We start from the raw sequence: 15,860 nt of genomic DNA, 5'->3' as shown, positions 1-15,860 counted from the left end.
AAAAAAAGGAATTTTTATACAGCTAAATAAGTATATTCTACAATTTATCTTAATTAATAAGGAATGTGCCTTAAAAAGTAATACTGAACCAAAATGCACATTTATGTACAAATAAAAATATTACATGGATATAATGTTTCATCTTACTACTAATAATGAGGATAACCACTGCCATATGGATAGGCAGTATCTTGTTATAAGAAAGTAGAGGGGAAAAAATCAGCACAGGTTAGTTAATTGGATTGCAAGTCCTGTACTTGTCGTGGCTATGAAGAAAAGCCAAGATATATCCAGAGAGGTATCTTCTGGAAAAGATAGTCTGTGGAAGCCTTTATCTAGAAAACTGGGTGCAGTTCTCCTTATGTTTTTAGATACATTTTTCCAAGTGAAATACAGATGTAAAGGAGGCCTGCAGTGGCAGTCAAGGACATGGACATACTGTTAGACAAAATGAGAAAAAACTCTTGGCCTGTATACCCTGGCAAAGTGAAGACTGAGAAGAAATAGCAGGTTTTCTCTATAAATCCATGGGTGGGCCAGAAAGAGAATACCTATTAAACTTGTCATAAAAAGCTTAGGCGGGAGATTAGAATAGAATTTCTAACGAGCAGAGGTACAAGACTCTAAAAGAGGATCCCAGTAGGAGTGGTGTAGGTAGGCATTGTAACCACTTTTTGATTCCTTCATGAAAAGGTCGAAATGACATGCAACAGCAAGAGATTGATATGCTTTTATGCTGTCAGATATGTAAAACTAACTGTATAATTCCACCTAAATTTCAGTTATAAAAATTACTTTTTAGTGAGAGACAAGAATATTACTTGTTTGAATAATGGAGGAAAATTCCAGAATGCTCAAGGTTTAAGGGGGAAAAAAGTGAGAAGAACTTCATACAACTTTCTGGGTCAATGCTTTCACAGACTGCTTGATATTTACTAGAAAATACATGTCTGGATACATCTCGGGATTGTGTATTCAATAGAATTTTTATTAGTTTCATAGAAACTGATGGTTTGGGTTTAAAGGGACCTTAGAGATAATTTAATTTCAACCCCCCTTCCATGGGCAGGGTCACCTTCCACTAGTTCAGGCTGATCAAGGCCTCATGCAGCCCGGCCTTGAGCACTTCAAGGGATGGGACACAAGCTCTCTGGGCAATCTATGGCCATGTCTCACCACCAGTGCAATGAAGAATTTCTTCATAATATTTAACCAAAATTTCTCCTTTTTTAATTCAAATCTCTCCTCTTTTGATTTTAAACCGTTCTCCTTGGTCCTATCCCCTTGTAAAAAGTCCCCTCCAGGCCTCTTGCAGGCCCCGTTGAGGTACTGAAAGCTGCTGTAAGGTATCCCCAGCCCTTCCCTTCTCCAAAGTGAACAACCTGGGCTCTCTCAGTCTGTCTCCATAGGAGAGGTGCTCCAGCCCTCTGGTTACCCCTGAGGCCTCCTCTGGACATGTTCCAACAGGTCCTCACCTTTCTGGTGCTGAGGGCCCCAGAGCTGGCTGCAGTGTGCTGGGTGTGTCCCACCAGGGCACAGCAAGGGACAGAATCCCTTCCCTCACCCTGCTGGCCATGCTGCTTGGGATGCAGCCCAGGACGTGGTTCTCCTTCTGGGCTGCAAGATCACACTGGCTGTTAAAGTCCAGCTTACTATGCTCTAGAAGCCCCAAGCCTTTCTCTGCAGGACTGTTCTCAGTGAATTCTTCTCCCAGTCTGTGCTTATGTCTGGATTTGTCTCAAATGAGGTGCATCACCATGCACTTGCAGAGCACTTCAAGGTTCTCGTGTGAAGTTAGAAGTTCTCATGCCCACTCCTCAAGTGTGTCCAGCTTTTTTGTCCTTTCTTCACAGTCATAAACAATACAAAAAATAGTTTCCAATTAGCTAACCTAGCTTGGGATTTCTTCTTTCATCCTTTTTTTTTTTATTACCCAATGCAACTTGTTGCTTTTTTATGCTTTCCATGAGAAAGACATTATGATGCAATGAACTGTCTGAAGATTATTATTATTATAATATGTGGAAAATATTTCAGAACTTCATATATATATTGGCTCCATTCATATAACTCAAAATTGTTTTATTTAGAATTTTTCTGGAATTGAATATAAAATAACAATAATTTAGTTCAACGCCAATGTTTGTTTGTAGTGTTTGAGAGTGATCATATCCATCCTTGTGCATGTATGTTAGCTATTTGGCAGGCATTCAGTTCAGTCAGCCTGAGGTAATCTCAGTGAGCTGTAGGAAGCAATTGTATATATGTAGTGACTCTACTTGTTCTTCTTATTCAATGTTTCTTATTTCATAACTTATGTTTACAAAATATTCTAGTGTTGAGGCCAGGGTGCTGTAAAATGAGCACATTCCAGTATTTCTGGGGAAAGATATTCCCATCTTTGTCTTACAAATGGCTTTGGTCTACTTTGAACACAGACAGGACTTTTTCCCTTTTGAGGTAGACTGTTTGAACACATTATGAGCCTTTGAATTTAAATCAATCCAGAACCCATCCATGGCTGGTACAGAATGTCACACCTGACACTTAACCTCTGCATTTTGGCAGCATACAGGCCAAAATGATTTCTCAAAAATGTCCATGTGAGTTTCCAGATGCAGTTGAAGATATGGATTATTTTGCAAGAATGAATTGGAACCTACACATTTCAGTTTTATGCCCTCTATCTTCCTGACACAGCTGCCCAGTGGAAGCATTCGAGCTGGATCAAGAAAATAGAAAAATAAAGAGTAAAGTGAAAAAATAAAGAGAAAGAACAAATAAAGATAAGTTTTTGGTGGGTTTTGGTTTTGGTTTTTTGTTTTTTTTTTTTTTCCTTTTCAGGAACTTTCAGCTTTGAATTTGGTTTTTCTGTCTATTTTTTGGTCCTATAGTATCAAAATTTAATTTCCTTTTGTGTTGATGAGAGCATTAACCTCTTTACACAGACTGTGGAAAAAAACAAAACATAAGAAAATGGCATTTGTAAAAAATGGAAAATGTTGTTGGATTTTATTTTTATTGCAGAATTATTTTGTTGGTATGAGAGTATAGAAGCAACATTTACACCAGGTTAAAGATTGGGATACATACTCTTCTTTTACATGTCAGATTTTACAATAGAAAAATATGAGGCTGCTTGCATTTTAGTAGGTAATGTGTGACTGATTCCCTGGAGACCCAAACTATCACTTCTGTTTTCCAGAATACAAGGTTTCAGTTATAACTTATTTTCCCCAAGATCCCTACCACTGGTACTAAAAACACCTATTTATTACACTCAGGATATGAACGATATGTATAAAAATCTAATGTCAAGGTTTCTTCTGTTTGTTTTTAATTCCAAAGAAAGGCTCTCATTCTTTCTTGCGTGGGGATTTTGAGGAAGATGACAAATAAATTACAAAGCTTGAGAAAATTGCTTCCAGACAACACTAGAAAAGAACAAAAAGCCACTGAAACCATTTGACTCAGCCTTGGTTTCTTCCAATGTTAAAAAAAAAATCCATCTGGTCTCAGAAACAGAGGATTAACTTTAGAATGAACTGAGATAGTGATGAATAAAATACAGGTTCAAAAAAGAGCGTTGCTTGTGTTCATATGGGTGAAAAATATAGACACACCTAATCGCAACTTTCCAATACCTGAAGGGGACCTACAAGAAAACTGGAGAGGGACTTTTTACTGTCCTCTGTCATGTGGTGACAAGACAAGGGGGAACGTCTCCAAACTGAAAGAGGTTAAGTATAAGTTAGATATTAGGCAGAAGTCCTTTACTTTGAGGGGGGTAAGACACTGGGAGAGATTGCCCAGAGAAGCTGTAGATGCCCCATCCCTGGAAATGTTCAAGGCCAGGTTGAATGCAGCTTTGAGCAGCCTGGTCTAGTGAAAGGTTATCCCAGTCTGTGGCTGGGGAGTTAGAACTAGATGATTTTTAAGGTCTCTTCCAACACAAGCTGTTCTATGACTGTGATTCTAATCAAACGCTGAGTATTTTGGGTGTTTTAAAAGTGTTTATAATCAGTTCTTATAGGAAAAAATATATAGAGAAAAGCCAAACATTGTGGTACACTTTTCTGTATGTGGAGAACTCTGTTAATCGCTCTCATAATTGTCTCTTCATATGTTTTGTGTTGGCAGCTCTGCATTGCAAAACTTACGAATTGCATCAGAGCAATTAGACCATGCAACAAAAGTAACAAAACAACTAATAGGGGAAGGGTTGCACATCTCCTTGCTGCATAATGTACTTGGCTTTCCCCTGTTACCACCTAAAATTCTAAATGCATCTGGTTAACAGGTTGCCAAAAGTGTCTAGCAGATGGCTGTTAGAATATGCCAGAGATGCTTCAGAACTGCATGGCATAATGGTAACAGGTAGGTCTGGATGGGAGAGTAATCTTGGGAGACATTGAGAGTTTCATACTCCATGCATGATACCTGACATCTGGCTTTCAGGTGAGGGGCTTCTTCATGAGAGGGTGATCATATCAAGAAAGATATTAGTATGTTCAATATTTCAGTGATAGTCTCTTCAGAGAAACTGTATTAACTTTAGTACAAAAACATTGATATGTTTTAACTAACCATGCTGAACATAGTACAAAATATATATGTATGAGAAAGTGCCCACACTGCCCAATCTACAATACAGCTTCCAACAGAAGGGCATCACTCATGGAAGCTGGATACAATGAAGCAAAAGGATTTATTTGCCCAAGTAGCTGGTCAGGGATAACACTAGGAATACCACTGCCTAATGCTACTCTCCAATGCAACTGAATTATGGGACCAGAAGTTTTCTAAAACCCGGTCTTGCGTATAAATGAAATTGTAAGAAGCTGTCTTATTCTAAACATGTTCCAGTTTATGAAGCATCAATTTGTCTGGGGGGATTTGATTGTGATTTTCAAGCATAAACTTCAAACTCTTGCCATATTTAAAATAAATGAATTTTCAAATGAAAAATATATGTTGTCTCCTTACTAAATTACAAAGGCAAATGAAAAATGGAAGGTTTTCCTTTTAGCCCGTTCTTCTCAAACCAGAAATAAGCCCCAAAGAGAAACAGCAGGGTTGGCTCTTTCAAAAGCAAGGGCCTGAGGCAAAGTAGAGCCTGGTAGCGCTGCTTTCATCTGGCTCAGCTCAGGCAAACAGACGAACTTCTCAGCTGAGGAATGCAAGGCCCTTGCCACCGGGTCAAGTCCTGGGAGGGGAGCGTGGGCAGTGCCCTTTCACTCCACTTTAACAATGCAGTGGAAAAAAAGACATCCACCCAGGGACTTGCATGCACGTGCCCGTCACACACGTGCACCGAAGTATGAGCATGCACACGTTCTTCTCAGCGTTTGCCAAGCTACCCAACCTGCTTCACTTTCCCCTTGGATTTTTTTATGTAATCCAGCCAAGGCAGACTCCTCTGAGCCAGAGAGGAAGTATCAATAATGAGAGTTTCTGTCTCACTGGAACAACACCTGACAGCTTTACATGAATTGCCTCTGCTGCTGGGTAGCCACTCCTGCTTCACAAGCACATTCTTCTGGCATTATTTCTATTGTTATGAATTTTTAACCATCTTTCATCACCATCTGAAGTGAACTGACATTAATTTTGGCAGAAAAAACAGCAAGGCAGAAAAAACACAGTTCAAGTAAACCTGTTTGAACCTTCAAATCAATTTGATGAATTATCAAAACACAAATAAAACACCCCCACATTTTTCAGAAGAGGTCCAGATTAGATATTTGAAAAAGAAAATCACCGAAGGAGTGGTTAGGCATTGGAATTAGTTGTCTGGGGAGATATTTTCTCTGTAAATATTCAGGAGGTGCCTGGATGTGTCTTTTGGGGATATGGTTTAGGGGTGATCATGGTTGTTCTGGGTTGATGGTCGGACTAGATTTGAAGGCCTCTTGCAGCCTTGATGCTTGTATGATTCTGCTATATGTAAGAAAGTGTTTTACACTTTACTGTGTGATCCTAGAGACACACGTCCTATAAAACACTGAAGCTGCAATGGGGATATGACAAGGGCAGTGCCAAATGACAGCAGGATGCTGTTAATCATGATTCTCATCTAAGCCTATAGTTATTTTTGAACTGTGTGATTTGCCCTGAAAGAATCCTTAGATCAGGTTATTTCTGTAGAGTGATCTACTGTAGTGGGGCACTTAGAAATTTGGGCCTACATTTTGTTGAAAAGTCTCATTGCTTTCTGGTCAAGAATTCTTAGGAGAAAACCCTGAAGTTGAAGATGAGGACTCTGTTTCTGGTTATCAGTGGTGATAAATGAGCAAATGCAAGGCCGGAAATGAGGCATTTGGATTGAGTGAGTTTGATAGCTGATTGTGTGAAATCTTGTTTCCCAAAACAAATATACACACTTATTTCCTTAGGCAGAAGATTTGTATCCTCTCAGCCCATCTCCTTTATTTCACCAGCTGTTCTCCCTGCTTGTATGGTCCTAGCATACTATATTGTTCATTATTTTCATTCTCCCTAAAGCACACAAACTTCTCCTTTTTTTGGTTTAATTTTTATTCAGAACTTTATTAACTCCTGGAAAGTGGCAGAGTACAAAACTGATGCCGTGACTGCTTTGTCACTCCATTTGGGGCTCCATATATTCCCACAGCTCACTAGAGCTGGAAGCAAGCTGTTGGTCATGCTTTCCTTTGCCTTCCCTTTGCCACTCAGTGTGTGGTTTGGTATCAGCACAGAGGCCGTTTTGAAAAAAGGAGGGATGGAGTCAAGATCAAGATCATCAGCATTCTCAAGGAGATTTTGTTGTGGACTTGCAGGATCTTCTAGTATTTGATACTAACTCATGTCTCTGAAGCACTTACTTTATTTTTAACTGTGTTTCATTAGCTATTACTGATTCCAAGTGAATGGATAATCACACCTAAATAGCAGTGTTAAGTCAAGGACAGGGCATATACATTCCAAAAAAAAAAAAAAAAAAGGATGATGGAGAGCTGTAAACATTTTTAGAAGTAGTGGGTATTTAGTTTTTGCCTATAATCACTGCCTTATCTCACAAGAGATGAGAGCAAAAAACAAAGATGGTTTTCATGTGATCACATTATAGCAGCCAGCACAGCAGTTACTACCTTCTGATAAAATGCAGCATAGGCATTCTTTCACTTCCAACCTGCATTTGACAATTTTTTTAAACTAGACAGTGCCACTAAGTTGTCTTGTTTGACTTCCTGCATAAGACATACTATTTCATTTTCTAACTCCAGTAACAAGATGGTTCTATGGTAAAACATATGTTCTTAAAGAGTCACTCAGATATCATTTCAGTACATCAAGAGAGCAATTCAGTTACTTTCCGTTGTACATGGCTGTAAAATGATTCAGTAAAATTAAATATTTATTCTTTGCAATACCTGGGCTCAGACCTCATTATGACAGGTTTCACAGGCAGGTCGTACAAAAAGACTGAATGGATTTCCAGACGGTGTAATTATTCAAAGAAGTGCTAGTCCCTTTCTTTTGGCTAGACTCCTATACAAATCAACTTTGAATTGTCTTTCAGGCTGTCTTGCTGGGCTTACTTATTTCTGTTGATTTAGCCCACAAATTCAAGTTTCAGAAATTCATTATTTTGTTGCCAAATTGAACAGTGTTATAACATGTTTTGTCCAGAGTTACAGATTACATTTTGGGTAAACCAAACTGTAATATGGAAATAATGTTCTGTAGCTGCACTTACCCAGCTGGGTCTGCAAAACCTGATATTTGAAAGAATTCAGTAGCATAGATACAGATGATTGTGTTTCTGGTAAATAAAAGCTAATGAATTGAGTGTACAGTTCAACCAGACAGTGCCAATCATAACACTTAAAACACTTCCAAGTTGCTCAGGATAGAATGTGCTTGTGTTTGGATGGGGCATAAGTGGGGGAAAAAAAAGAGGAAATCAAACAAAACAGCAATATATATTACCTTTGTTTACTTTTCAACACCCATAGATTGTACTCTACAAGCATTTTTGCCTCTTCCTCACAAATCACTGTATTCTGAATAGATAGTCAATCACAAACCCCTCATCTGTGTTCAAATTTCTCAGGTCTGAGTTCATTGCTTCATTGTATGTGAGTTATTTCATGACTGTTGCATTTTTTGCTAAGGGAGACAAGACCACAGTGAAAAAGAAGGTTGTAGCAATGGCAAGTTGTACAAATTTCTTAACAAATTTAAGAAATACTGTGAAGATTTTCTTAGACAAAAAATATATATATAGTGAATGACAATTGCAATGGAAAAAAAAGCAGTTTTGACCATTTATCTGGAACTTGGAGGTCTTCCAGCTTTGCCTTTCAGCATTTCTCATATTAATTATTGGCCCAAAATGATTGAACAAACCTGTTTCAAGATCTCTTTTTAGTTTTGAAAAAACATAGATTTGGAACCTCTGAATGTTTGCTTCAAAAATGAAATCAAGTTTCTGTGTGGTTTATTGTGAAAGAAAATTGTTGCCAAATGCCTCCTATGTTTCTTTCAGTTACTTAATTTGTGGGTTTTGATCTGTGCCACGGACTGCCCTCAACCTTCTCCTTGCTTTGAATATTTCAAAGGAGAATGGATTTAGTTGTGTCGTAATGCCTGCTGAGTGAGAAGTGTTTACTGATGGAAATCTGACCTAGCAAAGCTTTAAATCCTATTGGAGCAAGAATATAGCCAACAACATCTACATACAGAAATAACTTTTTAAAATACAAGGATCATTTTTAGTACAGACTAGCACTTAAAAGTCTAACTTGTTCTAAAAGTTAGGCTTAGATGGACACATTTTGGAAGTCGGGTTGGAAACATTCCACAAGCCTCCTCAGCTGAAGCACGCAAAGGAAGACAATTCTCTGTTGAGTGTTTTCTACGTGTGTATTCACGTTTTGATGTGTTTTTATTTTGCAGGTGATTAAGTCAGACCCTGTTTTACTTTAGATATGCCTGGAAGGTGCTGTTCTTTGTGCACATGCCTGAGTCCCTTGCATCATCTAAGCTGCTCAGCTGAATCAGAACACTTAGAGAGTGGAGAGAAACATTTTTGACAAAACAAAACTCTTTCTGTGTAATGTCTTTTTGCCAAAACAAAACACTTTGCATATTATTTTGTTCATGGGTTTTGGGGTGGATTTCTTTTGTTTTGTTCTGTTTCCTACTAAGTTTTCCAGCTCTGTAAAACAATATGAAGGTTGCATTCAGCTCTTACCCACAGTAACTTTTGTACCCTTTTTGTTTATAGTAACCTGAAATACCCATTCATGTTAATTGATATTTTACCTCTGGATTTCTATCATGACTTTGCCAATTTCTGCAGCTAGTTTCATCTTTCATCATCACCATCTTTTAGAAAGATGACATGAGACATAAGATGACACAGACACAAGTTTAGGTTTTGAATAGTAGTTGCTGTTCTTGTAATTCTTGGGTACAAACAGTGTGATCTGTACATGCATAAGAATTTCTTGGCTAGACACCATTTTATTTTGAATCCAGATAGTCAGTAGACTTTCAAACTGTCAAGGGGCTTTGGTACTCTAGTTGACTACTAATCCACCTTTGTTGTCAGTTCTGGAGAAGACCGATGACCTCAGCTCTGAGAATGTCAGGTCTTTTAAAGGCCGTCTAAACTGTTTTAGAAAAATACTCTTTAGCCTTCTTTCTCCTTCTATTTTCCAGGTAGATAAGAGGGCACTTCCCTTCGCCCTCAGGAGCGCCTGCAGAAGAAGCCTGGACAGAGCTCTGAAGAAAAATGCTGAGGAACCACAGTCACTGAAAGTAAGTTTTCTTTCTCCTTCAATACTCATCCATATGCATTAACACTGTGGGTGATCCCATGCACTTCAGATACTTGCTAATTATCTAAAGGTAAAACTCGTGTTATAGCTTCTTCTGAAAGACAGGGTGGGGGGACAGGAGTCAAAACAGTCATTATTCTGGAGATCCAGAAACTATTCCTACACGATAACAAAGCCAGAGAAGAGATGAGAAAGGAGGGATAAGGTTCTGTTCTGAGTAAAGGGAGAAAATAACTCACAAAAGAATTTGATGAACTCTAACAGTGTGGGAACTTCTCAGGTCTTCAAACTAGTTCTAATCCATACCAAGAGCAGCAGTAAGGATGGGCTTGAAGTGATATGAACTGAAGCTGTTCCTTGAATAAGAATGTTTTACATAATCCCTCAAGGCTCATTGTGTAATACTGCTAGGTACAATCTATAATTGTTTCCTGTTTTTGTTTCCTTAATTTCTGTAAATTTCCAGTCTTGAAACCAAGAACATCAGCTTTTGCTTTCCTTCATTAAACTTTAGTATTTGCTTCTAATCTTTGTGGTTAGAAGCCTGACTCTGGACAAAAATTCAAAGAAAACCAGTGCTCTAGAGAGTAACTAATCCAGTAAAACTGTTTGTGTAGGCAACAGCCTTTCTCTTGTGATAATCTGCAATATGACTTTCAGCAGGGTATATGGACGAGTTTGAAAGTTCAATGAGCAAGTATTCATGTTCAGTGGCAGAAAGATGATATTTAGCTGCAGGTGCATCTCAGATTGTCAATATGCTCGTATTTAAAATTAAAGTAGCATATTGTTGAAAATTTCACCCTGAATATTCATGATTTTTTGAAAACAACTTATTAAATCTCATAGCTTTGGAAAACAGAGGAAAACTTTGGAATTAGGCAATAATAATGAATTACCAGAAAGATTATGTAATCAATCTTATGAAAAATGCCCTGGTAACAAGCTATGGTTTTTCAATTGCTGAGTTTTTTTTTTTTTTCACAGGTCCAGTATTATCTCATTACCACTATTACTAAAATCATCTGCCATCAGGAATGCAAAATAGGTTAATTCTAATTTTTCTTAGGTCCTATGGTCCTTCAAGAGAGAACCTAGTACATAGCTGGGAGTGCATTACTACTCTGATTAGCATTTTCTACTATACTCTTATTAGGATGAAAGACTATGCTAGACTGAGGCCACAGGTGATCTGATTCCAGTGACCACCAAATTAAAGGTCAGCTTGAAGAGCAGGAATCAAATTTCTTTCCTTATAATCTACTTCAGAAATCTATGAAAATGTTGTGCATATTTGTTAACATCATTGCACAGGATTTTTAATCTGTTTGATAATGTAGATCAAATGTCCCACTTTGTTCTCTTGCTTGACACAAACAGATCAATTTAAACTCAGCAAATCATACTGAAAATCCTTAATTTAGTAGTCTTGTCTATGGTCTGATTGAAACACAAATAATTGAGTAGTTGGTGAAAGTTAAGATAGCTAATAAAAAACAATCAACCTTTTACAATTTCACCTTTTTCTCCTAGGAAATAAATATTTGGCACTTTTAAGTTTAGGCAGAAGAGGATGCTTATAAACCTAATTTCTTGATCATGCACAGATAATAAATATTGGGCAACTGAGAAATTCTGGTGGAAAATATTTGGTTTTCAAGAACTGTATCCAAGATCTACTCAGCCACAACAACATTGCTATTTGTGACACTGAATATGGTTTTGAGCTCTGTACAGATGAGCTAGTTGTAAGAATTTCAGATTTCAAGCCTTTTGATGGTAGCCAGTTGTCTACAGAGTCTCTGATACCTGTTTGATGCAGCTGCCTGTGGAACTGCTTAGCAGCATCATTTCCTATTCCTCTAAACACAATCCTAAAAGCAGCTTAATAACAATTGTGTGAGCAGAACACTGTGGATATCTGTGTCCTGATATTCCAGCCTGGGATTATTTGGTACTTATGCCTCTCTCCTGTGTCACCACTGAATTGGCTAAAATCTAGAAACAGAACCACTCTGCTGTCTTCCTTTCTTTAATGTAATCTACAAAATCTCCAAATTCTAATATTACTTGTGCCATTAGCAGAAAAGCAAACACAGTTGGAGAATATGGCTCAGGAAGTAGGGAACATCAGAATACTGGATAAAGGAAGCATGAAAAAATCAACCCCAACCAATGCTTCTTGCAGGATGAGAGTCCTTTCCCCAAATTCTACCAAAATCAGCAGCAACTTTGTGGGTTGAAATAAAGACTGAAGCCTTCTCCCCATTCCTAGGAATTGTTCTCTGGTCTGTTTCCTTTGGAGCTCAGCTTTGAATCTGTAGGCAATGCTGTAGGCAAGTAGCTGTGTCCTCTCAGGAATATCCCAGTCTCTAATCATGCTGCTCACCATTTCTCATCTTGTTTTTTCTATCTGCACTTGAAAAGTTCTGCAGAGCTGAGCTTGCTCTTGAGAAAATAAGCAATTCCCCTCTTCCTTCTCCTTTCCAGAAGTTTCAAATTTACTCAGAGTACAGAAGCCAGTGTGAGGTAAACAGAGCCTTCTTCCTGGTTACTGCCAATGCAACTTCTTTAAGATAACAGAAAATATAACACTAGAGTCATCCAATAAGCTGGAAAAAATCTATCATTTGTAGCCACAGAATTAGAGGAGCAAAGAATTCCAAAGTTAGACAATTTTTAGCAACAGCTTGGATTTAAGGAGACCTTATTGCACTATATAGAAGTTGAGTTTTGTCCACTGTTATTTAACCAGTTCCAGGAAATACTGGTTTGTGCCTTTCGGCATATAGGTAACCTATTCTCATATCTAAATATATTTTTCTTTGGTTTCACAATGAAAAGAACTTATTATTAAATAAAACCCATTCAGTTTAGGTTTCTTAAAACACCATTTGTCCACCACAAGGTGTTATTTGTTGTATGAGTTTATTTTACACAGGTTGTGACCGACATTGTTTTCTGTTGTGGACAGCACCTTTAACACAGAACTAGCAATATGCATCTGAACAATTTATAACTTTTCAAAATCACCTGAGGATTGTAAAGCCCAAGGATTTCCTATTCCTGCCACTGGACAAATAACATACTAGGGAAATTGTTCTTCCGGTGTTTGTCTGTGATACTCTCTGTTAGTCTGTAAATTTTTGATTCAGATTCTGTTATTTTGAATGTTCTTCTACACTATCTGGCTCATGCCTTCATTAGAGTGTTTAAATACAAGAATTAATAGAATTGAAGTGTCTTATTCTGCAAATGCACAACTTGATAAAAGGACTCTGATTTATTTTGTTTGCCAACCTAAATTTTTGGGTGCAGAAAGCAATGTCAGCTTTTTTTCAAACATGGAAAGCTGGAAACTGTGGACATGTTACTAATTTTAACTTTAGTAGCCAGTTTTAAGAAAATTTGTGTTTCCTATTGTTAGACAGAATCTTGTGTACCTCTATAAAGAATTGAATAAATTGAGCTGATCCCATTTATTTCTATAGTGACTATATTAATATGACAGCTAGTACATTCTGGTGTGAAATAAGCACTCACAAACACTTTTAGACCAGCAGTTTTGTAGTCCCATAATGCCAATAATTTTTGGAACTAAATGCAAAAGTAATATCTCTGAATTAACTTCTTCTCAGTAAATATTTCAGCAAAGGTCTCAATTTAACTACAAAACTGATTGGTGGTAAAAGTGAGAACTTTTAAATATACATTTCTGTTTGAAGTGTCAAACAAATTAGAAAAATCTGTTTCAATGTCATTGTCTTACTATTTTTTGTTGAAATTATTGAATTAAATACAAATTATCACTATGCTAGGAATTTTCAAAATTTATTTATAGGAAATTAGTGAATATAATCCAAAAAATTCTACAACTCCTTTCGACCAAAAGGGAGAAGTGGAGCTTTCTCAATACACTGTCCAAATGGGCAGCTGAAATGAAAAAAACAAGATAAAACTGAACCAGAGCGAGGGCAAATGCTTTAGAAGAAAAATGGTTTCTCTGGTCATAAAATGCATCTGCACATTGAGGATAGGCAAGAAAACACTTCAGCTTGTCAACACTGGGTTCAGTTATTCTGTCCCAGCCAGCCCTACCTCAGTTTTGCTGGGTGAGGAAGGAGGGATCTTCACGGCTCAGAATCCTCACTGGAGAGGTGGCTGCTGTCTCTTGGCTCTTGACTGGCCACATGAATGGGTCTGGAGCAGTGTACAACCTTCAGGCACTGTTTTGTCTGGGCCTGGCTGAGACTGAGTCAGTTTGTGCCTTCAGAACCTTTTGACTCTTTCAGTGCTACTGATTACCCAAGTGAGAGCAATAAATAAATATATATAAATTCGAAAAAATTCTCTTAACAGTGTCTCAAGTATTTCTTCACTTATTCTCCGGTATATGTTTTTGTTTGTTTGTTTGTTTTTAGTTTGGTTTGGTTTGGGGTTTTTTGTTGGTGGTGGTTTGGGATTTTTTTTTTTTTTTTTTGTGGAAAAAACCAGCCATCTCAAATATATCCAATATATATTACTGCAGAAATCTGTACACTTGCAGCACTGAAACCTGCAACTCCTTGTTATATAAATGTACCAAACAGCGCTTTCCAAAACCAGTTCCTCGTCTCCTTAGCAACACAGGCTGCAAAGAGCTCACCAGCCTGGTGCTCTGCTGCATGTATGAGCTTCCAAGTCAACTGGAAGAGTTGTGGTTTAGGATTCAAAACCTTCCTGTGACCAGTTCAAGATACAGGTGAGGGAGACTCTTCTCTTGCATATGATCTCATGAAAGCTATAATTTCAATGTTTATCATTGGAATATATAATCAATCAACTAAGTGGAGCTCCTGAGAAAAGAGAATTTTCATGGCAGAAGACTGAGCAATTTATTCTGTTCTCCCCCATCATAACCATAGAACAAAATATTTTAATACTGAAACTAAATTTTTTTAATATACCTTCCCTTCATAACTTATAAGGATACAAAAATGTAAGTAAGATCAGTACTACATCTTTCCCAAAACTTCTAGAAACTAATATTTTTTATTCTTTTACAAGGCAGAAATGTGAGAAATCTTACTACAGACAAACCTGTCTGTGTCACTGTTGTGAGATGCTGTTATAAGACTAACAGTTAATGTTATTGTGCCTGCCTTTAGCCAGTGAACATTTGAATTGGTTCTGGAAAGGAGAATCTCCTTTTAAATCATTCCTCCCCCAGTGCCTTCTAGTTAGCCTGAGGTTTTGTTCATTTTCGTGCTAGTCTGTACACACACAAGGTTGAAGTAACTTTGTTTAGAGTTAATATTGAGTTTCATTTCAGAAGTTATCACTGGACTCCACTGCATTCCATGATGTCAAAAAATTCATGAGGAAATCACTGACGAAGGCAATGTAACTTGCACTTACTTTCAAATATTATATTAGGCAAAATATTCATGGTCTTCTTGATTATTTTTACCCTGTGCTGAGAACCAAGAGAGGAAGCCCAAGATCCCATCAGTCTTGTAGGTCAGGTGGCTTTGAGCTGCACACACCAGGATCCTGTCTTTTCCTCCAAAATAGACTGGTGGGAGAAATGATACAAGCATGAGGTCATTCTGTACTTCTAAAGAAATTACTTTTTCCAATGTATTTAAATACACAGGGAATAATCTCTCTATTAAAGTGAGGCCTGCTACATGAAGATGGGCAAAGATTCAGCTGAAGGGGAAGAAAAATATGTTCTTGTACCAGGAGATGTTCCTGCCTGAACCAGTGGGGAACAGCTTGGTGGCTCATTTGCTAGAAAGCCTTGGGATCTGGAAGAGCGGGTGAGCATCTGTCAAACAGATCACGAATTTCACTCAGCAACACGAGTCAGGATTGTTTTTGTTTTCCTTCAGGGGTTTCAATTATAGGGAAAAGACTTAAAGGTCTGTGAATGAAGCCTTCAAGTGGAGAAGTTACACTGCCTGACTGTGCTGGTGATGCCAGGTTACACATCTGCCCCCCCGAGGTCTGGGAGCCTGTTGTGTTTGTACTGTCTGTACCCTGATTTTTCATCAGCAAAACATGGCTGGG

Source organism: Onychostruthus taczanowskii, unplaced genomic scaffold (genome assembly GCF_017590055.1).
Source record: "Onychostruthus taczanowskii isolate IOZ18803 unplaced genomic scaffold, ASM1759005v1 scaffold78, whole genome shotgun sequence".
Classification (NCBI taxonomy): domain Eukaryota; kingdom Metazoa; phylum Chordata; class Aves; order Passeriformes; family Passeridae; genus Onychostruthus; species Onychostruthus taczanowskii.
This window is presented reverse-complemented; position numbering follows the sequence as displayed.